General features: G+C 40.9%; 1 long non-coding RNA gene across 1 annotated transcript in view; it reads left to right on the forward strand.

Moving 5' to 3' along the window:
* Nucleotides 1-833: 833 nt before the first annotated feature.
* The window catches only part of LOC102986297 (uncharacterized), a 48,228-nt gene continuing 21,574 nt past the window's right edge, over nt 834-27,487 (forward strand). Inside the window, exon 1 of the long non-coding RNA XR_448480.4 lies at nt 834-1,002. This is a non-coding gene — a long non-coding RNA (uncharacterized lncRNA). The remainder of the gene's footprint in view (nt 1,003-27,487) is intronic.

Here is a 27,487-nt window from a genome sequence, read left to right on the forward strand (position 1 = left end):
TTGGGGATGGAGAAGATGTTTCCCATTGTTCCTTCAGGGAGAGAGTACTCCTGTAACAGAAGAGCACTAGCGTTAGGAGCTCCTGTGGGGGCTCCCTAAGACAGGATTGGTTCCAGAGGTCACCTAGTCCCCTCGACCCTAGCCAAAATAGGGGTTATCTCCTCCCCCATATGGCGGTCCTGCTGGCCCCAGCGTCCTGGGGCCGTGTCCTAACCTGGCGTCCATGGTACCCCGGATGAGCAACCTTCCTGAAGGCTTCTCTATAGCTTCTATGGCCAATGATTAATTCCTGTGTTCCAGGGTTTGCTCCCCTGGAACGGACATCCTCATAGTTCTAGGACGTATTTGGTCAGGGAACCATCCTTTCTCGAAAAGCGTGAAAAGTTTCTGAAAACAGGCTTTGGCTATTAAGGGAGGTGGTTTGTGAAAAAGCTTCTCTTTTCCCTTCCTTATTGTGGGCGGCGCCCCCATCGCCAGCCAGCCCTCCCCTCCCCGCCACGGGCTCGCTCCAGCGGGCGGCGGGCGGGGAAGGGAGGGGATATGGCGGCGCCAGGCGGAGGCACCCTGTCTGCACTTAAGCAGACGGAGCGTCCCGGAGCCTCCCAATCCCGCAACTCTGGTGAGCCAAGGGCACCAGCAGACGCGGGTTACCTCTGGAGCACGTACGCCGGGGGCGTGGCCCCAAGGGCAACGCAGCCCAGCCCGAGCTCCCTTGCCTTTAGGGCGAGGCGGGGGTGGGGGTGGGGGTGGGGCCGGACCCCCGGGGTGGGGCCGGACCCCCGCCCCCGCCCCCGCCCCCGCCCCCGCCTCCCGCCAAGAGGCAGCCCACTGAGGCGGTGCGCCGCTAATGATGGCGGCCTGGGCGCGGTCTCACCACCGTGGGCTCTGACCGAGGGGCGCGGGACGGCGCCCCTCCCAACACGCAGACCGCCTGTGGCACGAGGGAACTCGCGAAGGCACCGCGGCAAGACCACAGCACGAAGTCTCTTGTAATCTGTTTAAGTAAGGCTACATTTTATATTTCCACACGGTTGTAGCTGATGACTGTTAATTAAGTGGTGGATAAGGCAAACCCCTGAGGGCAAAGCTCCTGTCGTTCCGGTCTGTAGCTGCCTCTGAGAAGGGCTGGAAACTTTTATTGACGTGCCCTGCGTAATGAGAAGTTCCAAGTGGGAGCGGCGAGGTTGGAAAATGTCTGGCAGAGTTTTTTCCCCCCCATTTCCAGCGCAGTAAGGCACGAAAGTAAGCGGGAGGTAGGGACGAAGAGAGGAGACAAGGATAGTGAGGCATAGATGCACCATTAAATCTGTAAGGGAAGCCGGGGGTGGAGGTGGGGGCGGTGTTATGCTTTTAAATGTGCGCCTAAAACGTTGCGTGGAAGTTACCTTGAGGTGGGTGGGCAGGCCTATCGTCTCTCTAGTCCGGTCCATGACCCAGTCGTCCTCTGGAGGGAGATTTCTTGTGGTAAACTGCCGGTAGCCGTCAGCCTGTCTGGGTGGTCCTGGAGCTCCCTCTCAACAGGGTGTCCCTTGGCTTGGGCGAAGGTGGTTCCGGCCACTTGCTCACTGGCGCGGCGTAGGGGATAGTGAGCCCTCTGCAGAGGCAGACCCTTGAGAGAATATCGCAACCCAAGAAGTTGGGATGTATTGAGCAAAGGTATTGGGGGCAAAAAATGGAGCTGAGGGGATGACACGGAGACAGGAAGAAGATTCAAGCTCGTCCACAGGGCGGAATCGTGTGGAGAGCCTTGCCCCAGAGCTCTATTCAGCCAGAGCGCGCTCTCTCCGTTCCTTCCGCCCCACTGTGGCTGCTCTCACCACCTCTCCTGGTGTGGGGGGTCCTGAGAGGTTGAGGGGTCGCTGAGGGTCTGAAGAAATGTGCCCACCCCAGCCTCCTGCATAAAAAGGGAAGGAGCCTACCATTGCCACCCCTGTGGACCCGCGGGGCATCAGCACGAAAGATGCAGTTTTCGCAGTCTTGGGAAGAGGGGCTAAAACTGGGGAAAGCAAGGGAAGGAGAGAGGTGGGGGGTTAAAGGGAAGTGAAAAGGGAGGGAGGAGGGAAATGGAGGAGACTTGGGGTGGGGGAGGAGGGAATAGCAAGAGGAAGAGAGTGAAACAGGGAAGTTTTATACCTGAGGACTCTTGCCAAGATATCAGGTTTGTTTGTTTTTAAGAAAAATCGCTTTATTCTTTCTGTGAAAACAGTACATGCTCCCCATGAACAGTTTAAGCAGAAAAGTACAAAAAGAAAATAAATTACCTCTTGGACTTCCCTGGTGGTGCAGTGGTTAAGAATCTGCCTGCCAATGCAGGGGATACTGGTTCTATCCCTGGTCCTGGAAGATCCCACATGCTCCGGAGCAACTAAGCCCGTGCCATGCACCACAACTACTGAGCCTGCGTGCCATAACTACTGAAGCCCCCATGCCTAGAGCCTGTGCTCTGCAACAAGAGAAGCCACCGCAGTGAGAAGCCCGCGCACCACAATGAAGAGTAGGCCTCACTCACCACAACTAGAGAAAGCCTAGCCTGTGCTCTGCAACAAGAGAAGCCACCGCAGTGAGAAGCCCGCGCACCTCAATGAAGAGTAGGCCTCACTCACCACAACTAGAGAGCCTGCGCGCAGCAACGAAGAGACAGTGCAGCCAAAAATAAATAAATAAATAACCTCAAGTTTCATCATTCAAATATAACCATCATTGACATTTCTGGTATAGCATACTAGACATATTTCTATGCGTTTTTACAGAAAGAATGGGAGATAGAAGTACTTTCATAAAAATGGGATCATACCATATGTTTATTTTTTTAGTTAAGATTTAATTTTACTTGATTCTAATTGAAGAAAATGAATATGAAGTGAAACTGAAGAAACTTAGAACTTCACATACATTTCTTCACCACTAAAGATATTTTTTCCCCCTGAAAGATCCCTGTACGTTTAAGAAAAGAGACAGTGACATTTAGAGGTAAAAATTCCTTTAGTCTCAGGGAGTGGGAGGAGAGAGAGTTTGACCTGTGGTCAACCTTCTTACAACATGAACAGGAGGAGGGTGAACTGATGCTAGTTCTTCCTGAAGCACACTGCACCTGGTCTGGGGGTTGCTGACTAACCCGTCATTGATGCACTGCCAATGCACGGATGGGTTCGAGGCAGACACCCACAGGTGCTAGGAGGCTAGTGAGGTATTTCAGGGGAGGGAGCCCAGGCGCCGCAGCTTCTCTGTGGTGATGTGGTCCGCACTCATGTCGGTTCCCATTCCTCAGGGATGGTGGCTTGACAGACTGTGTCTGGGTCTCACAGGCCCTGGGACACTGGGCGGCTCCCTGTTCTGGATCCTTTCTCCAAGTGAAATAACTTTGGTGCTGGGACAGCCTCTTGTGTCTTGTAAGTTTGATTCACAAAATGTGAAACTCACCCTGGTGGTCTTGCAGCATTATGCTTTTTTTAATTAACCATATTTTCATTGTAGACCATATTGATTGATTAATTCCTTGTTGAGAAATTGAGAACGTTTCTCATTAATTAATTAGTATTTTTACACTGCATTAAAATGGTAATTAGAGCATTGATTAATAGTTTTACACTGTCCAATTTCATCAATTTAATCATGTTTAAATTCTGTTCTGTAACATTAATTTACAAGACACCACCAGTCCTTTTAAGTCAGCTTTTTCATTCCTGAGTTTAAAGTTTTGGTTTACTTTTTTTTTTTTTAGATGAAAGTTTTCTTTTTTTACATTTATTTTATTATTTATTTATTTATTTTGGCTGCACCGGGTCTTAGTTGCAGCATGCAGGATCTTTATTTATTTATTTTTGTCTGCGTTGGGTCTTCATTGCTGCATGCGGGCTTTCTCTAGTTGTGGCGAGCAGGAGCTACTCTGTTGTGGTGCGTGGGCTTTACATTGCGGTGGCTTCTCTTGTTGTGGAACACGGGCTCTAGGAGCGCGGGCTTCAGTAGTTGTGGCACGTGGGCTCAGTAACTGTGGATCGCAGGCTCAGTAGTTGTGGCGCACGGGCTTCCTTGCTCTGTGGCATGTGGGATCTTCCTAGACCAGGGCTGGAATCTGTGTCCCCTGCATTGGCAGGCAGATTCTTAACCACTGTGCCACCATGGAAGTCCCTTGATTTACTTGTTAATTGTTGGAATTTTATTAACTAGTTTTTATTTTCCATGAAAGGCTCATGGTCCCCATATTCTGAGTTCTTTTATATATTTGACAATGCAGTTTCCCCCTCTTTCCATGTTTGTTATTACAAAGATTAAGTTTTTTTCTTCCAGTTTTATTGAGATATAAGTGATATACAGCCCTGTGTAAGTTTAAGATGTACAGCATAATGATTTGACTTACCTGCATCATGAAATGGTTATCACAGTAAGTTTAGTGAACATGCATCATCTCATATAGATACAAAATTAAAGAAATAGAAAAAAATTTTTTCTTGTGATGGGAACTCTTAGGATTTACTCTTAACAACTTTCATATATAACATACAGCAGTATTAATTGTATTTATCATGCTGAACTTTACATCCCTAGTACTTATTTACCTTATAACTGGAAGTTTGTACCTTTTGACTTACTTCATCCAGTTTCCTCTCCCCCTTACCTCCCACCTCTGGTCACCACAAATCTGATCTCTTTTCTCTGAATTTGTTTGTTTTTGAAGTATAATTGACCTACAACGCTATGTTAGTTCCTGGTATACAACATAGTGATTTGGTATTTCTATACATCTCAAAATGATCATCATGAGAAGTCTAGTTAGTCACCATACAAAGATATTACATAGTTATTGACCATATTCCCCACACTGTACTTTTCATACAGGTGACTTATTTGCAGCTGGAAGTTTGTAGCTTTTAATCTCCCTCACCTATTTCTTTCCTTCCCCAGCCCCTTCCCTCTGGCAACTACCTGTTTGTTCTCTGTATCTATAACTCTGTTTCTGTTTTGTTATGTTTGTTCATTTGTTTTTTAGATTTCACATATAAGTGAAATCATACAGCATTTGTCTTTCTCTGTCTAACTTATTTCACTTAGCATAACACCTGCTAGGTCTGTCCATGTTGTTGCAAATGGCAAGATTTCATTCTTTTTTATGGCTGAGTAATATTTATATATATGTGTGTGTGTATATATATAGATGGTGTTGAGCATCTTCAAGTGCCTGTTGGCCATCTGTATGTCTTTTTTGAAAAAATGTTTATTCAAATCCTCTGCCTGTTTTTTAATTGGGTTTGGGTTTTTTTGTTGTTGAATTGTATGAGTTCTTTGTATATTTTGGATATTAACCCCTTATCAGATATATCATTTGCAGTTATTTTTTGCCATTCAGTAAGTGGCCTTTTTGTTTTGTTAATAGTTTCCTTTGCTGTGCAAAAGCTTTTTAGTTTGATGAGTCCCATTTGTTTATTTTTGCTTTTGTTTCCCTTGACTGAGGGGACACATCCAAAAAAATTATTATTAAGACCAATGTCAAAGAGCTTACAACCTGTGTTTTCTTCTAGAAGTTTCATGGTTTCAGGTCTTAATTTAAGTTTTTAATCCATTTATATTTATTTTTATTTTTTATTGAAGTATAGTTGACATACAATACTATATTGGGTCTTTAATCCATTTTTTAAAAGATTTATTTATTTATTTATTTTGGCTGCATCAGGTCTTAGTTGCGGCATGCAGGATCTTTGTTGAGTCATGTGGTATCTTCATTGTGGTGCACGGGCTTCTCTCTAGTTGTGGCATGCAGGTTTTCTCTTCTTTAGTTGTGGCATGCAAGCCAGAGCGCATGGGCTCTGCAGTTTGTGGCACGCAGGTTCCAGAGCACGTGGGCTCTGTAGTTTGTGGCACGTGGGCTCTAGTTGAGGCATGCAAGTTCAGTAGTTGTGGCATGCGGGCTTAGTTGCTCCCTGGCATGTGGGATCTTAGTTCCCTTACCAAGGATCGAACCTGCATCCCCTGCATTGTAAGGCGAGTTCTTTACCACTGGACCACCAGGGAAGACCCTTTCCCATTGTATATTCTTGCCTCCCTTGTCATAGATTAATTGTCCATATAATTGTTCATATAATTAACCCATGTACATGTGGGTTCATTTCTGGGCTTTCTATTCTGTTCCATTGATCTATGTGTCTGTTTTTGCACCAATACCATGTTTTGATGACCATAGCTTTGAAATCAGGGAGTGTGATACCTCCAGCTTTGTTCTTCATTCTCAAAATTTTTTTGGCTATTTGGGGACTTTCATGTTTCCATACAAATTTTAGAATTATTTGTTCTCGTTCTGTGAAGAATGCCATTGGTGTATTGATAGAGATTGCATTGAATCTGTAGATTGCTTTGGATAGTATGGTCATTTTATCAGTGTTAATTCTTCCAATCCATGAACATAATATATCTTTCCATATGTTTGTATCGTCTTCAGTTTCTTTCATCAGCCTCTTATGGTTTTCTGAGTACAGATCTTTCACCTCCTTAGTTAGATTTATTCCTAGGTATTTTATTCTTTTTGATTCGATTGTAAATGGGATTGTTTTCTTAATTTCTTTTTTGGATAATTTGTTCTAAGTGTATAGAAATGTAATAGACTCCTGGGCTGGGGAGCCCAAAGAGGGGTTCAGATCACTCACTCCTTGGGCAGAACCTCTGTGATTATAATTGTCCTTCCATTTGTGGCTCTCCCATCTGGGGGTATGGGTCTTGACTCTACCACATCTTTGTCCCTCCTACCCATCTCCTTGTGGTTCCTTCTTTATATCCTTAGTTGTAGGTCTTTTCTGCTAGTCTTCTGGTTTTCCTCATCAGTAGTTGCTCTGTAGAGTTATAATTTTCGTATGCCCATGAGCTCAGGGTCTTCTTACTCCACCGTCCACTGGCCACTCCCCCCATGAAAGATTTCAAAGATTAGGTTTTATTAGTTTATTTTGCTCAATTTTAATACAATTTCTTCTTAATAAAAAGATCCCCTTGCTTCCAGTGATACTTCTCCCTTTTTATTATTAAAAAAATGTATATATAAAAAAGTAGAATATCTCTATGAACCCATCCTTTTAGAATTATCAACTTCTGCCTAGTATTTTTTCATATATACCCCCATTCTTTTCCTCCCTCCCCTTCCAGAATTTTTTTTTTATAAATTTATTTATTTAATTTGGCTGTGCAGGCTTTCTCTAGTTGCAGCAAGTGGGGGCTACTCTTCATTGCGGAGCACAGGCTCTAGGTGCACAGGCTTCTGTAGTTGTGGCACGTGGGCTCAGTAGTTGTGGCTCGTGGGCTGTAGAGCACAGGCTCCATAGCTGTGGCACATGGGCTTAATTGCTCTGCAGCATGTGGGATCTTCCCGGACCAGGGCTTGAACCCATGTCCCCTGCATTGGCAGGCGGATTCTTAACCACTGTGCCACCAGGGAAGTTCCCAGAATTTTTTAAATGTAAATCATGTATATTCTTATTCTTTTACTTAAAACAATATACAACATTTATTGAGCATTTACTGTGTTCAAGAATCTATTATTGTATATATATATGTTATTATACATATTGTGCATAGGTTATTTCATTTTATCTAGTAGCTATATTAAGTACATTTTATTAGTATACCCATTATACAGATGTGAAATAAATTTGTATTGAAAAATGCACACAATTGATAGAGGTAAACCTCAGATTTTTTCACAAAGTGAGCATACTTTATAACCATAACTCAGATTAGTGATGGGGATGTTTGCCTCCTGACTTTTTATTTGAATAAAAGGTTGACTGGTTTTAATACTTTGGGGTCAGATTTCCTAGTTTTTACCTAATATCCTTTTCCTGTTCCAGGATCTCATCCAGGATACCACATTATATTTAGTTCTTGAGTCTCCTTAGGCTCTGTTGGAGGAGGTCATCCAGAGAGGCAATCAGAGGCTCTTCACCCCCTCTCTGTCCTTGAAATGTATGTTCTGTCTGCCATTCCCATAGTGGGAGCTATTTCAAGGATGCAACCTTGACAGAGTAATGTGTTGTTGAGAACATCTGGATGGTATACATGATGAAATCCCCATTAAGGCCTCTCTATAAATTTTAAAGATTCTGGTGGGTGGGTGCAGAGATCTGCTTGTCTGCAGCTGCCCAAGACAAGCCTTGCAAGTAAGTTCCCTTGCTTATTAAACCTGCCACATACTAATCTGGAGTGATCTGCCTCTTGCTTCGGTCCTTGCTGTCAGTGTACAGAGCCAATTTGTGAACCAACAGCCTCCTCTAAAAAAAAAAAAAAAATTATGTCCATTTTTCTCCAGTTTTATTGAGATATAATTGACATACATCACTATATAAGTTTAGGTGTACAGCATAATGGTTTAACTTACATATATTGTGAAATGATTACCACGATAAGTTTAGTTAACATCCATCATCTCATATAGCTATAATAAAAAGAAAAATTAAAAAAAAAGAAAAAAAATTTTTCCTTGTGATGACAACTCTTTGGATCTGCTCTCTTAACAACTTTCATATATATCATACAGCAATGTCAAGTATAGTCATCATGTTGTACATTACATCCCTAGTACTTATTTATCTTGTAACTGGAAGTTTTTACCTTTTGACCACCTTCCTCATGGTCCACACTCTTTCCTTCAGAACTTGGTAGACATTTCTTCTGGTTTTGCGTGTTGGCTGTAGAAAAGTCTGATGCCTGTCTGATTTTAAAACAAATATTGAGAAGTATTTTACATATATAAAAATGCATAGATTTTTAAGGGTATAAGTCTGTGAATTTTGACAAATGTGTACATCCATGTAAACATCACTCAAATCTAGATTTCTCATTACTCCTGAAAGTTCCCTCTGGCCCCTTTCCAGTAACTACCACCTCCTCCCAGAGACAACCAGTGTTCTGATTTTGATCATCGTAGACTAGTTTTTTCCTGTTACGGAACTTTATATGAATGGAATCATACCATATATACTTTTGTGTCTGAATTTTCTCTCAATCTGTTTACCATCATGTTCATGTTGTTGTGAGAATCAGGTCTTTGTTCCTTTTTATTGCTGAGTAGTATTCCACTGTACAAATATATCATAATTTGGTTATCCATTCTGCTGTTGATGTATATTTTGGATTGTGTTCAATTTTTAAAGCTTTGCATATATATACATTTATATATGCACATACATATATGCATATACATACATATATATATATACACACATACACACACACACTCACATACACACTATGAACACTACTTCTGGTCAAGTCTTTTTGTAGACACAGGTTTTCACTTCTCTCTAGTAAATGCCTAAGAGTGGAACAGCTGAGTCATAGGGTCAATGTTTTTTTAAAATCTTTATTAGAAATTCCAAATGGTTTTCTCAAATAAAATGACACAATTTCTCAATTGTGTCATTTTACAGCAGTGTATGAGAATTCCAATTACTCCACCTCTTTGTCACCTGTCTGTGTGTAGTGGTATCTCACTGTGGTTTTAATTTGTATTTCTCTGGTGATTAATTATATTAAAAATCTCCTTATGTACTTTTCGGCTATTTGTAGATCTTCTTTTTTGAAGTATTTGTTCAAGTCTTTTGCCCATTTTTTATTGGGTTATTTATCTTCTAATATTGATTTGTAGGAGTTCTTTATATATTCAGGATGAGTCCTTTATCAGATAAATGTATTGTGAATCTTCTTCCTACTCTGTAACTTTGCTTTTAATTATCTTGCTCTGTTAATGACTTAAATTTGGCTGAAGTACAATTTACCCGTTTTTTTTAATGGTTAGTGCTTTTATGTCCTGTCTGGAAATTCTTTGCTTGCTCGAGGTTTGTGAAAATTTCCCCTATTTTTTGTCTGTACTTTTTTTAATGAAGTAAAATTAACATAACATAAACTGATTTTTAAAATTTATTTTATTTATTTAATTTGGCTGCTCCGGGTCTTAGTTGCAACATGCAGGATCTTCATTGCAGCATGTGGGTTCATAGTTGCAGCATGCAGGCTTCTTAGTTGTGGCATGCGGACTCTTAGTAGTGGCATGCATGTGGGATCTAGTTCCCCTACCAGGGATCGAACCCGGGCCTCCTGCATTGGCCCCCTGCATTGGGAGGGTGGAGTCTTACCCACTGGACCACCAGGCACGTTCCTAAAGTAACTAATTTTAAAGTGAACAATTAATTCAGTGGCATTTAGTAAATTCACAGTGTTGCACAACCAACACCTCTATCTAGTTCCAAAACATTTTCATCACCTCAAAAAAAACCCTGTACCGTTAAGCAGTTACTCCCATTCCTCCCTCCTCCCGCCCCTGGCAAAACCATCAGTCAGTCTGCTTTCTACCTCTGTTGATTTACCTATCCCGGATATTGCATATAAATGGAATCATGCAATATGTGACTTTGTGTGTTTGGCTTCTTTCACTTAGCATAATGTTTTTTATGTTCATCCATGTTTTACTAGTACTTCATTCCTTTTCATGGCTGAATGATATTCCATTGTATGTATATACCACATTTGCTTATCCATCCACTGATGAACATTTGAGTTGTTTCCACCTTTTGTTTATTGCAAATAGTGCTGGTATAAACATTCATGTACAGATATTTATTTGAGTACCTGTTCTCAATTCTTGTGGGGTTTGTGCCTAGGATTGGAAATGCTGGATCATATGGAATTCTATGTTTAACATTTTGAGGAACCACAGCTGAACCATTTTTACGTTCCCACCAGCAACATATGAGAGTTCCAATTTTTTCACATCCTCTCCAATATTTGTTTTGTTTTGTTTAGTCATCCTAATGGGTGTGAAGTGGTATCTCATTGTTTGTTTGTTTTTTAAATTTCTGGCTGCACCGTGCGGCATGCAGGATCTTAGTTCCCCAACCAGGGCTCGAACCTGTGCCACCCCTGCAGTGGAAGCACAGTCTTAACCACTGGACCACCAGGGAAGTCCCTTATTGTAGTTTTGATTTGCATTGCATTTCTGTAATGACTAATGGTATTGAGCATCTTTTCATGTGTTTGTTGGCCATTTGCATAACTTCTTTGGAGAAATGTCTATTCAAGTCCTTTACCCATTTTAAAATTGGCTTGTTTGCATCTTTGTTGTTGAGTTACAAGAGTCCTTTATATATTCTGGATACTAGACCCTTCTCAGATATATGATTTGCAAGTATTTTCCCCTATTTTGTAGGTTGTCTTTTTTGCTTTCTTTATTTTTGGCTGTGCTGTGCTGCATGCAGGATCTTAGTTCCCCGACCAAGGATCGAGCCCACACCCCCTGCAGTGGAAGCGTGAAGTCTTAACCACTGGACTGCCAGGGTAGTCCCAGTCTTTTTGCTTTGTTGATAATATCCTTTGATGCACAACAGTTTTTAATTTTAATGAAGTGATTTATCTATTTTTTCTTTTGTTGCTCATGCTTTTGTTGTCATGTCTAAGAATCCATTTTGCCAAATCCAAGCTCATAAATATTTATCCCTTTGTCTTCTTATAAGAATTTTATGGTTTCAGCTTTTATATTTAGGTCATTGATCCATTTTAATTTTTATATATGCTGGTAGGAGTCCAACTTCATTTTTTTGCATATGGATATCCAGGTGTCCCAGCACTATGTCTATCTGTCTATCCTTATGCCAGTACCACAGTGTTTTCTTTTTTTTTCAATTGAAGTATAGTTGATTTACAATGTTGTGCCAATCTCTGCTGTACAGCAAAGTGACTCAGTTATACACATATAGACATTCTTTTCTTAATTCTTTTTAAATTTTATTTTCCATTATGTTTTATCACAGGATATTGACTATAGTTCCCTGTGCTATACTATAGGACCTTGTTGTTTATCCATCCTGTATATAATAGTTTACATCTGCTAATCCCACACTCCCAGTCCTTCCCTCCCCCACTCCCCTCCCCCTTGGCAACCACAAGTCTGTTCTCTATGTCTGTGAGTCTGTTTCTGTTTTGTAGAGAGGATCATTTGTGCCATAGTCAAGATCCCACATATAAGTGATATCATATGGTATTTGTCTTTCTCTGTCTGACTTCATTTAGTATGATAATCTCTAGTTGCATCCATGTTGCTGCAAATGGCATTATTTCGTTCTTTTTTATGGCTGAGTAGTATTCCGTTGTATTTATGTATCACATCTTCTTTAACCATTCATCTGTCAGTGGACATTTAGGTTGTTTCCATGGCTTGGCTATTGTGAATAGTACTGCTGTGAACATAGGAGTGCATGTTATCATTTTGGTTTTTTTTTTTTTGAATTTTATTTTATTTTATTTTTATACAGGAGGTTCTTATTAGTTATCTATTTTATGCATTATCTTTTTGAATTATAGTTTTGTCCGGGTATATGCCCAGGAGTGGGATTTCTGGATCATATGGTAATTCTGTTTTTAGTTTTCTGAGGAGCCTCCACACTGTTTTCCTTAGTGGCTGCGGCAACTTACATTCCCACCAACAGTGTAGGAGGGTTCCCTTTTCTCCACACCCTCTCCAGCATTTATTATTTGCAGACTTAAAAGAGAAAAGAAAAAATTTATTTATTTATTTATTTTTGTCTGCGTTGGGTCTTCGTTGCTGTGCGCGGGCTTTCTCTAGATGCAGCGAGCAGAGGCTACTCTTTGTTGTGGTGCACAGGCTTCTCACTGCGGTGGCTTCTCTTGTTGCAGAGCACAGGCTTAGGCGCACGGGCTTCAGTAGTTGCATCATGTGGGCTCAGTGGTTGTAGCACCTGGGCTCAGTAGCTGTGGCGCACGGGCTTAATTTCTCTGTGGCATGTGGGATCTTTCCGGACCAGGGCTCGAACCTGTGTCCCCTGCATTGGCAGGTGGATTCTTAACCACTGCACCACCAGGTAAGTCCTGTAGACTTTTTAATGATGGCCATTCGGACTGGTGTGAGGTGGTACCTCATTGTAGTTTTGATTTGCATCTCTCTAATAATTAGTGATGTTGAGCATCTTTTCATGTGCCTACTGGTCATCTGTATGTCTTCTTTGGAGAAATGTCTTAAGGTCTTCTGCCCATTTTTCGATTGGGTTGTTTATTTTTGTTGTTGAGTTGTATGAGCTGTTTGTATATTTTGGAGATTAAGCCCTTGTCTGTCACATCATTTGCAAGTATTTTCTCCCATTCCATAGATTGTCTTTTAGGTTTTTTATTATGGTTTCCTTTGCTGTGCAAAAGCTTGTACGTTTGGTTAGGTCCCATTTGTTTATTTTTGTTTTTATTTCTATTGCCTTGGGAGACTGACCTAAGAAAACGTTGGTACTATTTATGTCAGAGAATGTTTTGCCTGTGCTCTCTTCTAGGAGTTTTATGGTGTCATGTCTTATGTTTAAGTCTTTAAGCCATTTTGAGTTTATTTTTGTGCATGGTAGTACCACACTGTTTTTATTACTGTAGTTTTGTAGTAAATTTTGAAACCAGAAAATGTGAGCCTTCCAAATTTGTTCTTATTTTTTTAAAGATTGTTTTGGTTATTCAAGATTCATTGCAATTCCATAATAATTTAAAGATCTGCTTTTTCATTTCCGTAAATAAGATCATTGGAATTTTGATAGGAATTGCATTGGATGTGTAGATCACTTTGTGGAGTACAGTTGTCCCTTGGTATCTGTGGGTGATTGGTTCCAGGACCTCCCTTGTATACCAAAATCCACAGATGCTCAAGTCCCTTATATAAGATGGCAAAGTATAGTGGATATGTAGTGTATCCATGGATGTATCCATGGATGTGGAATCTGTGGATAGGGAGGGCCAACTGTATTGCCATCTTAACAAAAATGATTAAGTCCTCAAATCCATGAACACGAGATGTTTTCCCATTTGTTTGGGTCTTCTATAATTTCTTTCAGCAATGTTTTGTAGTTTCCATGTACAAGTCTTTCACCTCCTTGAGTAAATTTATTCCTAGATGTATAATTCTTTTTGATAGTATCGTGAATTGTGGAATTGTTTTCTTAATTTCCTTTTCAGATTGTTCATTGCTGATGTACAGTAACACAGCTGGTTTTTTGTTGTTTTTTTTTTTGCGTTACGCGGGTGTCTGACTGTTGTGGCCTCTCCCGTTGCAGAGCACAGGCTCCAGACGTGCAGGCTCAGCGGCCATGGCTCACGGGCCTAGCCACTCTGTGGCATGTGGGATCTTCCTGGACCGGGGCACGAACCCGTGTCCCCTGCATCGGCAGGCGGACTGTCAACCACTGCGCCACCAGGGAAGCCCCACAGCTGGTTTTTGTGTGTTGATTTGGTATCTACAACTTTGCTGAATTCATTTATTAGCTCTAATAGTTAAAGAATTATTTGGGATGTTCTTTTTTTTGGCCTGGCCACGCCACATGACATGCCAGATCTTAGTTCCCTGACCAGGGATTGAACCCATGCCCCCTTCAGTGGAAGTGTGGAGTTCTAACCACTGGACCACCAGTGAATTCCCTATTTGGGATGTTCTATCTGTAGGATCATGTCATCTGTGAACAGAGATAACTTTACTCTTTCCTTTCCAATTTGGATGCATTTAATTTCTTTTTTCTTACCTAATTGCTGGTTAGAATTTCAATACGGTGTTGAAAAACAATGAAGTGGGCATTCTTGTCTTGTTCCTAATCTTGTTGGGGGGGAACACCCTCAGTCTTTCACCTTTGAGTTTGATGTCAGCTGGGTTTTTTTTCATAAATGCTCTTTGTCATGTTGAGGATCTTCCATTTCTGTTTGTTTGTTTTCTGAGTGTTTTTCTCCTGAAAGGATGTTGGATTTTGTCAAAATCTTTCACTGCATCAGTTGAGAGGATCATGTGAATTTCCCCCCTTTGTTCTCTTAATGTGTTGTATTACTTTGGATGGTTTTGTATGTTAAACCTTAAATCCTGGGGAAAAATCCCACTTGGTCATGGTGTGCAATCATTTTAACATGCTGTAGGATCTCCTTTATTAATATTTTGTTGAGGATTTTTACATCTATATTCATAAGGGATATTGATATGCAGTTTTCTTTTCCTGTAATGTCCCTCTCTGGCTTTGCTATGACAGTGGCCTCATAGAATGACTAAGAAGTGTTCTCTCCTATTTTCTGGAAGAGTTTGAAAAGGATTGATATTAATTCTTCTTTAAATATTCATTTAGAATTCAGTAGCAATGCCACCTGATCCTAAACTTTTTTGGTTGGGAAGTTTTTGATTAGTGATTCAGTCTCTTTGTTATAGGTCTATTCAGACTTCCTGTTTCTTCTTGGGTCAAGTTTCATAATTGTGTGTTTCTAAGAATTTGTCCATTTCATCTATGTTATCCATTTCATTAGAGTACAGTCGTTCCTAGTATTCTCTTATAGTTCTTTTAAAAACCACTATATTGAGGCATGATTGACATACAAAAAGCTGTACATATTTAACATATACAACTTGATGAGTTTGGAGATAAGTATACTCCCATAAGATCACCAGAATCAAGGCCATGAAGGTATTCATCAGATCCAAAAGATTCCTTCCATCCCTTTATTTATTTATTAAGTTAAATAATTTTTTCTTTTGTGGTAAGGGCCCTTAACATAAGACCTACCTTCTTAGCAAATTTTAAGTATACAATACCATATTGTTTAATTAACATAGGCTCTATATTTACAGTAGACCTCCAGAATTTACTCAGACACTCTCCATTTCCCTCTCCTCCCAGCCCTGGTAATCATTATTCTACTCTCTGTGAGTTCGACTGTTTTAGATTCCTCATAAAGGTGGGATCATGCAGTATTTGTCCTTCTATGTCTTACTTATTTCATGTGGCATAATGTCCTCCAGGTCCATCCATGTTGTTGCAAATGGAAGGATTTCACTCTTTTTCATGACTGAATAATATTCCAATATATATATATATGTGTGTGTGTGTGTGCACACATTTTATATATATCATTTTCTTTTTTAAAAAAATTTTTAGGGCTTCCCTGGTGGTGCAGTGGTTGAGAGTCCGCCTGCCGATGCAGGGGACGCAGGTTTGTGCCCCAGTCTGGGAGGATCCCACATGCCGCGGAACGGCTGGGCCCGTGAGCCATGGCCACTGAGCCTGCGCATCCGGAGCCTGTGCTCCACAATGGGAGAGGCCACAACAGTGAGAGGCCCGCGTACCGCAAAAAAAAAAATAAATAAAAAATTTAATTTTATATTGGAGCATAGCTGACTGACAATGTTGTGATAGTTTCAGGTGCACAGCAAAGGGACTCAGCCATACATATACATGTATCCATTCTCCCCTAGACTCCCCTTCCATCCAGGCTGCCACATAACAGTGAGTAGAGTTCCCTGTGCTGTACAGTAGGTCCTTGTTGGTTATCTATTTTATTTTATTTATTTATTTATTTTAAAAACCAGTTTACTGTTTCTATTTTTATTTTTATTTATTTATTTTTTGGCTGTGTTGGGTCTTTGTTGCTGTATGCAGGTTTTCTCTAGTTGCGGCAGAGTGGGGGCTACTCTTCATTGCGGTGTGCGGGCTTCTCATTGCGGTGGCTTCTCTTGTGGCAGAGCACGGGCTTCTAGGTGTGTGGGCTTCAGTAGTTGCAGCATGCGGGCTCAGTAGTTGTGGCTTGCCGGCTCTGGAGAACAGGCTCAGTAGTTGTGGCACAGAGGCTTAGTTGCTCTGTGGCATGTGGGATCTTCCCGGACCAGGGGTCGAACCCGTGTCCCCTGCATCGGCAGGCAGATTCTTAACCACGGCACCACGAGGGAAGTCTCTGGTTATCTAATATAGCAGTGTGTACATGTCGATCCCAACTCTGTAACTATCCCTTCCCGCATCCTTCCCCCCTGGTAACTATAAGTTCTGTCTCTAAGTCTGTGAGTCTGTTTCTGTTTTGTAAATAAGTTCTTTTGTATCATTGCTTTGTAGATTGTACATGTAAGTGATATCATACGTGTATGTATAATTTTCTTTATCCATTCATCTGTTGATGGATATTTAGGTTGTGTGTATATCTCGGTTATTGTGAATAATGCTGCAATGAACATGGGAGTGCAGATATCTCTTTGAGACCCTGGCTTCAATTCCTTTAGATTATATACCCAGAAGTGGGATTTCTGGATCAAATGGTAATTCTATTTTAATTCTTTGAGGAAACGTCATAGTGTTTTCCATAGTGGCTGCACCAATTTACATTCCCACCAGCAGTGCACAGGGGTTCCCTTTTCTTACATCTTTGCCAGAATTTATTATCTTGTGTTTTTGATAATAGCCACTCCAACAGATGTGAGGTGCTATCTCATCATGGTTTTGACTTGAATTTCCCTGAGAGCCATATGCAGCAATGTCCAGCACATCAGTATACTTCATCACTGGGCTTGTTGCCTTCATGGATGCTCTTGCTCTTTTTGTGTTTTTTCCTAGGCAGAGACAGAATTTCTTGCCACCCTTCTCAGCCCCAGGGTCTCTCTCTGGAGCAACCTGGATTCTTCTTTTTAACAATCAGTCCTTGCTCAAAGTTAAGGGAAGTTAGCAGGACACTGACTTGGAGCCAGGACACCTGAGTGGTAACCCCTCTCCCACTAAGGGCATATCACCTTGTTCTTTGAGTTTGGGCTTCCTGTTCTTTTTATTTTTTGCATGTTAGATCTGGAGGATGCCATATGAGTTTCAGGAATTTCCTTGTGCCAGCCTTCATAATTTCAGGTCACATCCCTTCCCTCTAGATTCCACCCATGTAGTGACCCTCCTGCTCTTTTATGGCTAACCCTGCCAGTCCCAGCCCAAGGCTTGTGGCTTCCTATATGCTGCCACCTCTTCACCCAGAAGACTTTGGGCCTTTCTTATCTTTTCTCCAACTTCTCTCTTCTTGATCCTCACCCGTTTACTCTTATTCCCTAACCATGTATTTCTAGTTCAGGTTTTCCATATATAGCTCCTTCTAATCCCTAGTCTTGTCCTCCTCTCCCACTCCTTGTTCACACTTTGCTGATTCTTCTTCCCACCATTCATTCTCCATCTCTCATCCAGAAACTACCCTCCCCCTAGTCTGGAAAGGGGAGGATAAGAGGGAGCAAGAGAACAGTGTCAAGCTCTGGATATGGAAGACTCTGGATCCAACAAAAAGACCAGATTCTCTGCCCTGGGATACCAAGGGTTCATATTTAAATAGTTAAGATTCTATTTATTCCTGTGGAGCTCCCATGTATCTTTTGCTTCTGTTTTAATAAATACATTTACCTACTCCTGCTGCCATAGGATTGTATCTTTGACATCTTCAATTCTAATACATCGGCCACTTTTCTGTTCTTATTACATGGATGAGTAGAAGATGTGGTGTTTTATTCCTTGTGGCTTCCTATCCTTTCTCAGGACTTATGAAGGCACATGATACCCCAAGTCTTGTGGAAACCACCAGAGTGGATCTGGCCATGGCTCTGGATGACAGCCAACACTCATGTGGTTGCTGAGAGTCCTGGCACTGGTAGGAAGGGAGAGGTGAGTTACAAGATCATAATCATAACTGTGACATAGGGGGTTTTATACCTACCACACAGCTGTGTCTTCTATAACAAGTGCCATGGAGCAGGTTGTGACAGCTCTCCACTCCACATCCATCAGAGATAGAGCAGAGCCCAGGATGGAAATATAGGGTCTCTGAGTCCCATCCACACCAGGATTCTCTTCTTTTGTAGCCCATCTATAATCCTTCCCTGTTACCAGCTACTTAGAAGAGCAGGGATATTGGTGCCACATATCCCCTCTCAGTCTTTATTAGGCTCAGGCCTTTTCTGTTTCCTCTTGCTCTGGGTTTCACAACTTGCATCTGCGCCTTCCTCCTTCTGTGGCTACCAGTACCCTCTAAGTCAGTGTCCTTCTATTTGTACAATAAATTAATGACTTTTTGTTTTCTGGATTTTGTACACTGCTATGTTGGGGGTCCTCAGGAGCATCCCCAGGTTTAGTGATTCCCTAGGATTCCACATACAGATGTAACTGTGGCTAAGATTTATTCCAGTAAAATGATATAGGCAAAATCAGCAAAGGAAAAAGACAAAGTAGGTGAAGTCTAGAGGAAACCAGATGTAAGCCTCTAAGAGTGCTCTCCTATTAGAGTCAACACAGGAAGTGCTTGATTCCTCCAACAATGACTTATAACAACACGTATGCCAGGGAGGATAACTAGAATCTAGGAGCCTAGGGTTTTATTGGGGTTCAGACACATAGGCACCCTCTGGATAGCATATACCAAAATTCCAGAGCCCCATAAGAAAAGCGGGTATTCAGCATAAACTACATTGCTTGTACAAACAGTTTAGATGAAGTAAATGACCTTATCAGTTAGGGAATTGTGGGAATACTGTCAAAATCTGAATTCCTTGACACCAGTGAATGGCTGACTTTTCAAGCATGCCTTCCTAAGGATAAGATTCTCAGGCCTCCTATGTTAACTCTCTTCTGCATAACTGGGAATAAAGAGATAGCAACCTAGGGGACATGTCAAACTTATAGTGTTCATATAGCATATATCCCAAGACTTTGGGTTATTAGTCCCCTTGATATAGTAGCAGTACCTAAGACTTACTTGCTTGTTTAATCACCTTATGGATCGTGCTTCCATTGCCTTCCAGAGGAAGTGAAACCATACCAAGATTATATGTAACTCAGCTAGTTCAGGTGGAGGGACAAGTCCTGCAAGGACTTCCTTGCTTACCATGTTCTCCTGGACTTTTATGTGCTCAGCATAAAAGTGGTATTACATCATGGCAGTGATGAAGTAGTCATAAGAGGTTTTTACTGTTTCCATTAGCTTCAAGGAGTGTCACAAAAGGTAGCATGCATGATGAGAGACCATTCCAGGGATCACGGAGAGGGTAGATAAGTCCTGGGGATCAAAGCAATGGAATTGTAGAATGATTGGCATCCCAGAAACCTGAACTTGATGGGATGCTTCTCCAGAACTCAGGACTTTGTGGACCTGACCTCTTGGGCTCCTGTGGTTTTCTCTGCTTCTGTTACCTTCTCCTCCTGTCAACTAACTAGTGTCCTCATCTTCTCTCTATGGGCCTTCTCTATTTCATAGCTTTTGTTTTCTCCGATGTTCATGTTCTGTTCTCTATCTGATGGACTCTGAGACATGTGAAGCCTCAGCACATGTTCAATGATTCACTCCCTGTTTACTGTCAAATTCTAGCTCATGAGACTCTGACTGATTCAGATCTTCCTTGTTAGGCAGATGTTTTTCATGCCATGCCATCTCGTAATGGATCAGGTTTTATGGGCTCTGATTGACATGAGAAATATAGCACAGAATGTAGATGCTGTGGGATATTTCTGTCTGCAGGGTCTATTGACCAGGATATATCTATTAAAAACAGTTATGGATCTGGCCAAATTGGGTTTAAAAATGATGTACATTAGGCTATTCGGTTTCCAGCAATCTAGTGGCCTAGGAATCCTGATCAGTCTCCATGCTGAAAACAATTTAAAATGTTGAATAAAATTTAAAAACTATATTTTAAAAGCATTGATAGTATGGCAAGATGGAAAAGAATACTGAAACTCAAAACCAAATCAAGATGGGAGTTCAGGGAGTAACTGGAGTTCTAAAGTTTCCTTTTTGTCTTGAGGACATTTGCTAAAGTATGTGAATTTGAGCTCTGGTTGTCACAGCATTACAGGGATCAGGGGACAAGAAGACATGCCCAAGGTGGGAAGTTAAATAGGAGATCCTCTCCCATATATCTGGGACCCCCCAAATACCATTTCCCCGCCTCCAGCCCTTGAACATGGCAGAGAACATTTCTTGAGTAGATTTTTGGGACTGTATATAGAAGAAGAAAAATAGCTCCTGAGGTTTTAAAACCAAAGACATCCCTCTTGCGGGTTTTCAGCCAACCTCTTGCAGGTTTTCAGCCAAAATTCACACTACATAGATTAACCAAAAACATGCAAGCTGAGATTTTAGTTTGCTGCCTTCTGGACTAATTGTCTGCCCAGCCATTTGAGAGGAAAACCAAAATCCTCTCTGTAGGAACCTATGTTCATCCCAGGAATCAAGTAATTCTCACAGGTAAAATGAGCAAATCACATTTAAAAAACCCTACCAAACACACAAGGAGAGAAGGCACCATGAGAGTGAGAATTAGCAGGAATGGATCTGCAGAGACTTAAGATATTGATATGGTCAAGCACAGAAATGAAGTAACTATTGCAATATTTTGAAATAAGTGAAAAACAAATATAAAAAATTCATCAGGAAACAAGAAATTATGCACAATAATCAAGCAAATTTAGAAACCAAATAAAACTTATAGAAATGAAATACAATAACTAGAATAAAAAATTAATGGTAGGATTTATGGTTTCCAGTCCGTCATGTGAGGACTTTAGAAGTCTTCACTCCATCCTAACAACAAGTAAAAAACTGAACAAACTAAAAAATCAAGAACTCTTCTTATTCTGTCAGAGAAGTAAGGTCACAGGGCAAACCATTGCCCCCCAAATTGAAGATACAGATAGATGGATACAGAGAATCATAACTTATCAGAGCAGAAGCCTCAATGGGAACCAGTGTGAGTATAGGAAAACCTGACCTATATAATTGAGGAATTGCTGGAGGTTCAGTGTGGACAAGCATGAGAGATAAAAACACCAGGGAGGCCTAGCCATAGTGGAGCTCTCACATTTTGTGAGTTTAATCTCCAGAAACTCTACCAGGCCCTCACAGTGAATATCAGAGAAATATACCCTTGTGCTTCTGACAGGGGGAGGGGAAATAAATCATTTTGAAGTATGCAAGAGCATTCTGTTTCCTTAACAAGGGCTGTCCTCGGGAGAAACTATTTTTACCAGAGCGTAACCTGCTGGCATTACATCACAGTCTAACCTACAAGGGGGAAGAGAAACACTCAACTCTGGTTGGCTCTGCTAACACATGTGGGAAGAGAAATACACAACTCCAGTCCCTCCAGCCAATCTGTTCCATGCAAGGAGGAAAAAGCTTAGAAGCACTGGTGAACTTTACAGTCCAGGGACACAGCATCACCAAAAGACTGGGACATAATCACAGAACTATAGAATGCTTTACCTCCCTCCACACCTTACCACTACATTACTAAAGGCCTATTTACCGCAATTCCTTTCGTGTCTATCTTTCAACAAAAAAATTACAAGGCATACATACTAAAAGGCAAAAACAAACAAACAGGGCTTCCCTGGTGGCGCAGTGGTTGAGAGTCTGCCTGCCGATGCAGGGGACACGGGTTCGTGCCCCGGTCCGGGAAGATCCCACATGCTGCGGAGCGGCTGGGCCCGTGAGCCATGGCTGCTGAGCCTGCGCGTCCAGATCCTGTGCTCCGCAACGGGAGAGGACACAACGGTGAGAGGCCCGTGTACTGCAAAAAAAAAAAAAAAAAAAAAAAACCCAAAGAAACAACAACAAAAAACAGTTTGAAGAGACTAAACAAGCATCAGAACCAGAGCCAGATATGGCAGGAATGTTGGAATTATCAGACCAAGAATTTAAAAATATATATTATTACTATGCTGTTGGCTTTAATGAAAAAACATCCAAGACAGATGGATAATATAAACAGAAAGATGGAAATTCTAAGAAAAAATTTAAAAAAAAGAAATTCTAGGCTTCTGGGCTGGTGAACAGATGAAGATTCTGGGAGAATGGTACCTGAAGAGAAAGCTCCACCCTCCATCCCCCTACCTTACCCTGTGCATCTCTTCCATCTGACAGTTCCTGAATTATATCCTTTTATAATAAAGCAGTAATCTAATAAGTAAAAAAAGAAAGAAAGAAATTCTACACATAAAAAAAATTGTAACAGAAATGAAGAATGCCTTTGATGGATTCATTAGTAGAATGGACATGGCTGAGGAAAGAGTCTCTGAGCTTAGGATATGATAATAGACTTTCCAAACTAAAAAGCAAAGAGAAAAAGTCTGAAAAGAAAAAAAACCCAGAAAATTCAAGAATGGTGGGACAACTACAAAAGGTGTAAGATAGGCATAATGGGAATGCCAGAAGGAGAAGGAACAGAAGATATATTTGAAGGAATAATGTCTGATAATTGCTCCAGACTATGTCAGATACCACATTAATGTCATCATTACAGTTACTATGGTCATTAAAAACACAATAAAGGAATACTTTGGACAACTCTGTGCTCCCAAATTTGAACCTAGATGAAACAAACCAATTCCTTAAAAGACACAATCTGCCAAAACACACAGAGGAAGAAATAGATAATCTGGTAGGTCCATATCTATTATTTAAACTGAGTCAATAATTAATAACTTTCTAAAATATAAAGTACTAGGCTCAAATGGGTTCACTGGTGAGTTCTACCGAACATTTAAAAAAGAAATTATATCAATACTCTATAATTTCTTCAGATAGAAACAGATGGAATACTTCCTAACTCATTCTATGAGACCAGCATTACCCTAATACCAAAGCCAAAGACATTATAAGAAATGAAAACTATAGACCAACATTTCTCCCAACATAGATGTAAAAATTCTCAACAAAATATTAACAAAATCAAATCTCACAGTGTAGGGGCTTCCCTGGTGGTGCAGTGATTAAGAATCCACCTGCCAATGCAGGGGACATGGGTTCAAGCCCTGGTCTGGGAAGATCCCACATGCCGCGGAGCATCTAAGCCCATGCGCCACAACTACCGAGCCTTTTCTCTAGAGCCTGCAAGCCACAACTACTGAGCCTGCGTGCCACAGCTACTGAAGCCCGCGTGCCTAGAGCCTGTGCTCCGCAACAAGAGAAGCCACAACAATGAGAACCCTGTGCTCTGCAACGAAGAGTAGCCCCCGCTCACTGCAACTAGAGAAAGCCCGCACGCAGCAACGAAGACCCAGCACAGCCAAAAATAAATAAATAAATAAATTAATTAATTAAAAAATCTCACAGTATATAAAAGGAATTGTACCACAGTGGAAGGTATTTCAACTATGTAAGGCTGGTTCAAATTTTAAAATCAGTTAATGTAATTCATAACTTCAACAGGCTAAGGAAAAAAATCACATGATCATATCAAGATGTAGAAAAATACTTTGACAAAACCCAACATCCATGATGAAAAACTCAGCAAAATAGAAATAGAGGGGAACTTCTTCAACTAGATAAAGAAGAGCTACAAAAAAAACCACAGCTAACATCATACCTAATCAAACTCAAAGCTTTTCTGCTAAGATCAGGACCAAGATCACTGCTTTTCAACACCATTAGCTAAAGCAATAGGACAAGAAAAGGAAAGAAAAGGTATACAAACTGGGAAGGAAGAAATAAAACCGTTTTTGTTCTCAGATGACATGATCATCTATGTAGAAAATCTGAAAGAATGAATACAACAGCTCCTGGAACTAAGTGATTATAGGAAGGTTGACGAATACAAAGTTAATATACAAAGGTGAATTGTTTTCCTACGTAAAAGCAATAAAAAGGGGGGATTTGACATTAAAAGAACATTACCATTTACACAGCATCCCCCAAAGTGAAATACTTGATATAACTCTAACCAAATATGTACAAGATCTATATGAGGAAAACTGTAAATCCCTGATGAAGATATAAACTATAATAACTAAATAAATGGAGAGAATATGTGTATGAATAGAAAGACACAATATTGCAAGATGTTAGCTCTTCCCAGCTTGATCTACAGATTCAACACAATTCCAAACAAAATCCCAGAAAGTTGTTTTGTGGATATCCACAAACTGATTTTAAGTTTGTATGGAGAGTCGAAAGACCCAAAATAGCTAAAACAATATTGTTTTTATTCATTTATCTGTCAGTGGACACTTCAGTGGTTTCCATGTCTTGGCTGTTGTGAATAATGCTGCAGTGAATATGGGGGTGCAGATATCTCTTTGAGATGATGATTTTATTTCCTTCCCAAATATATCCGAAAGTGGGATTGCTGGATCATACAGTAGTTCTCTTTTTAATTTTTTGAGGGAACTCCATACTGTTTTCCATTGTGGCTATAACAATTTACATTCCCACTAACAGTGCACAAGGGTTCCCTTTTTTCCACATCCTCACCAACGCTTGTTACTTCTTGTCTTTTTGATAATAGGCATTTTAATAGGTTTGAGGTGGTATCTCACTGTGGTTTTGACTTGCATTTCCCTGATGACTAGTGATGTTGAGCACCTTTTCATGTACCTGATGGCCATTTATATGTTTTCTTTGAAAAAAATGTCTGTTAAGCCCTTGGTCCATTTTTAAATCAGGTTGCTTGGTTTTTATGCTATTGAGTTATGTGAGATCCTTATATATATATATATTTTTTTTAATAAATAAACTTATTTATTTATTTATTATATTTGTCTGTGTTGGGTCTTCGTTTCTGTGCGAGGACTTTCTCCAGTTGCGGTGAGCGGGGGCCACTCTTCATCGCAGTGCGCAGACCTCTCACTGTCACGGCCTCTCCTACTGCGGAGCACAGGCTCCAGACGCGCGGGCTCAGCAGTTGTGGCTCACGGGCCCAGTTGATCCGCGGCATGTGGGATCTTCCCGGACCAGGGCTTGAACCCCTGTCCCCCGCATTGGCAGGCAGACTACCAACCACTGCGCCACCAGGGAAGCCCCTTATATATTTTTTATTGTTTGGATCCTTAGTATAGTTTCTTTTCTTTACACTTTACTAGTAATTTTTTTTAAAATGAGAATGAGTGCTTAATTTTAATCATATGATTTTTCTCTTCTTTGAATTAATCAGTTACAATGATGGATTTTTCACTGTTGAACCATCATTGGTTTCCTGGCCTTTTTTTTTTTTTTTCCCCGGTACGCGGCCTCTTACTGTTGTGGCCTCTCCCGTTGCAGAGCACAGGATCCGGACGCGCAGGCTCAGCGGCCATGGCTCATGGGCCCAGCCGCTCCACGGCATGTGGGATCTTCCCGGACCGGGGCACGAACCCGCGTCCCCTGCATCGGCAGGCAGACTCTCAACCACTGCGCCAGGGAAGCCCCTCCTGGCCTATTTTGTCATTATGTATATACATTTAAATATTGATGTTTGGGGAATTCCCTGGCGGTCCTGTGGTTAGGACTCTGCTTTCACTGCTGAGGGCCAGGGTTCAATCCCTGGTCGGGGAACTAAGATCCCACAAGCCACATGGTGTGGCAAAAAAATAAAAACACAAACACAGACAAACAAATGAAGAAACAAAAATTGATGTTTGTAATTTGCTAATATTCTATTTAGGGTTTTAACAGTCCACCATTATGGGCAGTGGTCTTAATTTACCTCTCTGGGGTTTTTTAGGAGTTTTTTCAACTTTATTAAAATGTAATTGAGAAATAAAATTATACATTTTAATAATTTGATATATAATTACATTATGAAAGGATTCTTCCCATCTAGTTAGTTAACATATCTGTATATGTGGTAAGAACATTTAGGTTCTACTCTCAGCAAATTTCAATTACACAGTACAGTATTAGATCCTCAGAATACTTGTCTGGTTTTGATAACAGTGCTATGCCAGCATCATAAAGATAGTTGGATAACTTTCTGCTCTTTGTATACTTTGGAGTAGTTTATATTACTTGGAATGATCTGCTGTTTTATATTTTGCAGAACTTCATGGTGGCAAGACTGCCCATTGCCCTCAATACTCATTTTATCCTTTAAATGTAGGAGTGTGAGCTCCATATTCTTTCATTCCGTCAGGACTTTTTTTTTTTTTTTTGGCCTCGCCACGCGGCTTGCAGGATCTTAGTTCTCCGATCTGAACACGTGCCCCCTACAGTGGAAGCACAGAGTCCTAACCACTGGGCCACCAGGGAGTTCCCTATTAGGACTTTTTTTTACAGCCAGAGCCACAAATCTCCTGGAGGAGGCAGTTGGGAGAATGGTTAAGAGCCTGGGTCCTGGAGTCAGGTGCCTGTGTTTGAGTCCGGTTCCTCATCCTTTTGCCCGTCTGAGCATTTGTTCTTCAGCTTCCTCCTTCCTGCTTCATCTGGTACCCATCTCTTCTTATTTTCCCTTTTCCAGAATTGTGGTCCTCTTTATCCTCTGACGGCCCTTGTTTCACTCTGTTCCCAATTGTGAGCTTTTTTGGTGAAGTTAATTGCTTTCTTTTCATTTTCCTTAGATCTTAGGAGAGAGGAGAGTAAATGTGTTTTTAAACAGCTAAACCTTTCTCTTATGCTTTATGTTTTTCTGTTGTTTTAGTTTCAGTCTCCAGCTTTCTTTTATTTTAGATGTGTCCATTATAAAACATTATATGGCTGGATATTTTTTAAAACCTAATATGAGATTCTGTTAATAGATGAATTGTACCCATTTCCATTTAATACAGACTTATTCCCATCTTTGGGTTTTCTATCCTGCTTTCTTATTTTTTTCCGTTTCATACTTCCATTGAATTGATGGAGATTTCTTCTTCATATTTTTTCTCTAATGTTTTAGGTGTCATGGCTGAGGCTGCTGGTTGTGCGCCCCCCGCCCCCCATACCTACTCTCTCTTCTGTCTGGTAAACGGCACCCTGACGTGGGGCATAT

Source organism: Physeter macrocephalus, chromosome 18 (genome assembly GCF_002837175.3).
Source record: "Physeter macrocephalus isolate SW-GA chromosome 18, ASM283717v5, whole genome shotgun sequence".
Classification (NCBI taxonomy): domain Eukaryota; kingdom Metazoa; phylum Chordata; class Mammalia; order Artiodactyla; family Physeteridae; genus Physeter; species Physeter macrocephalus.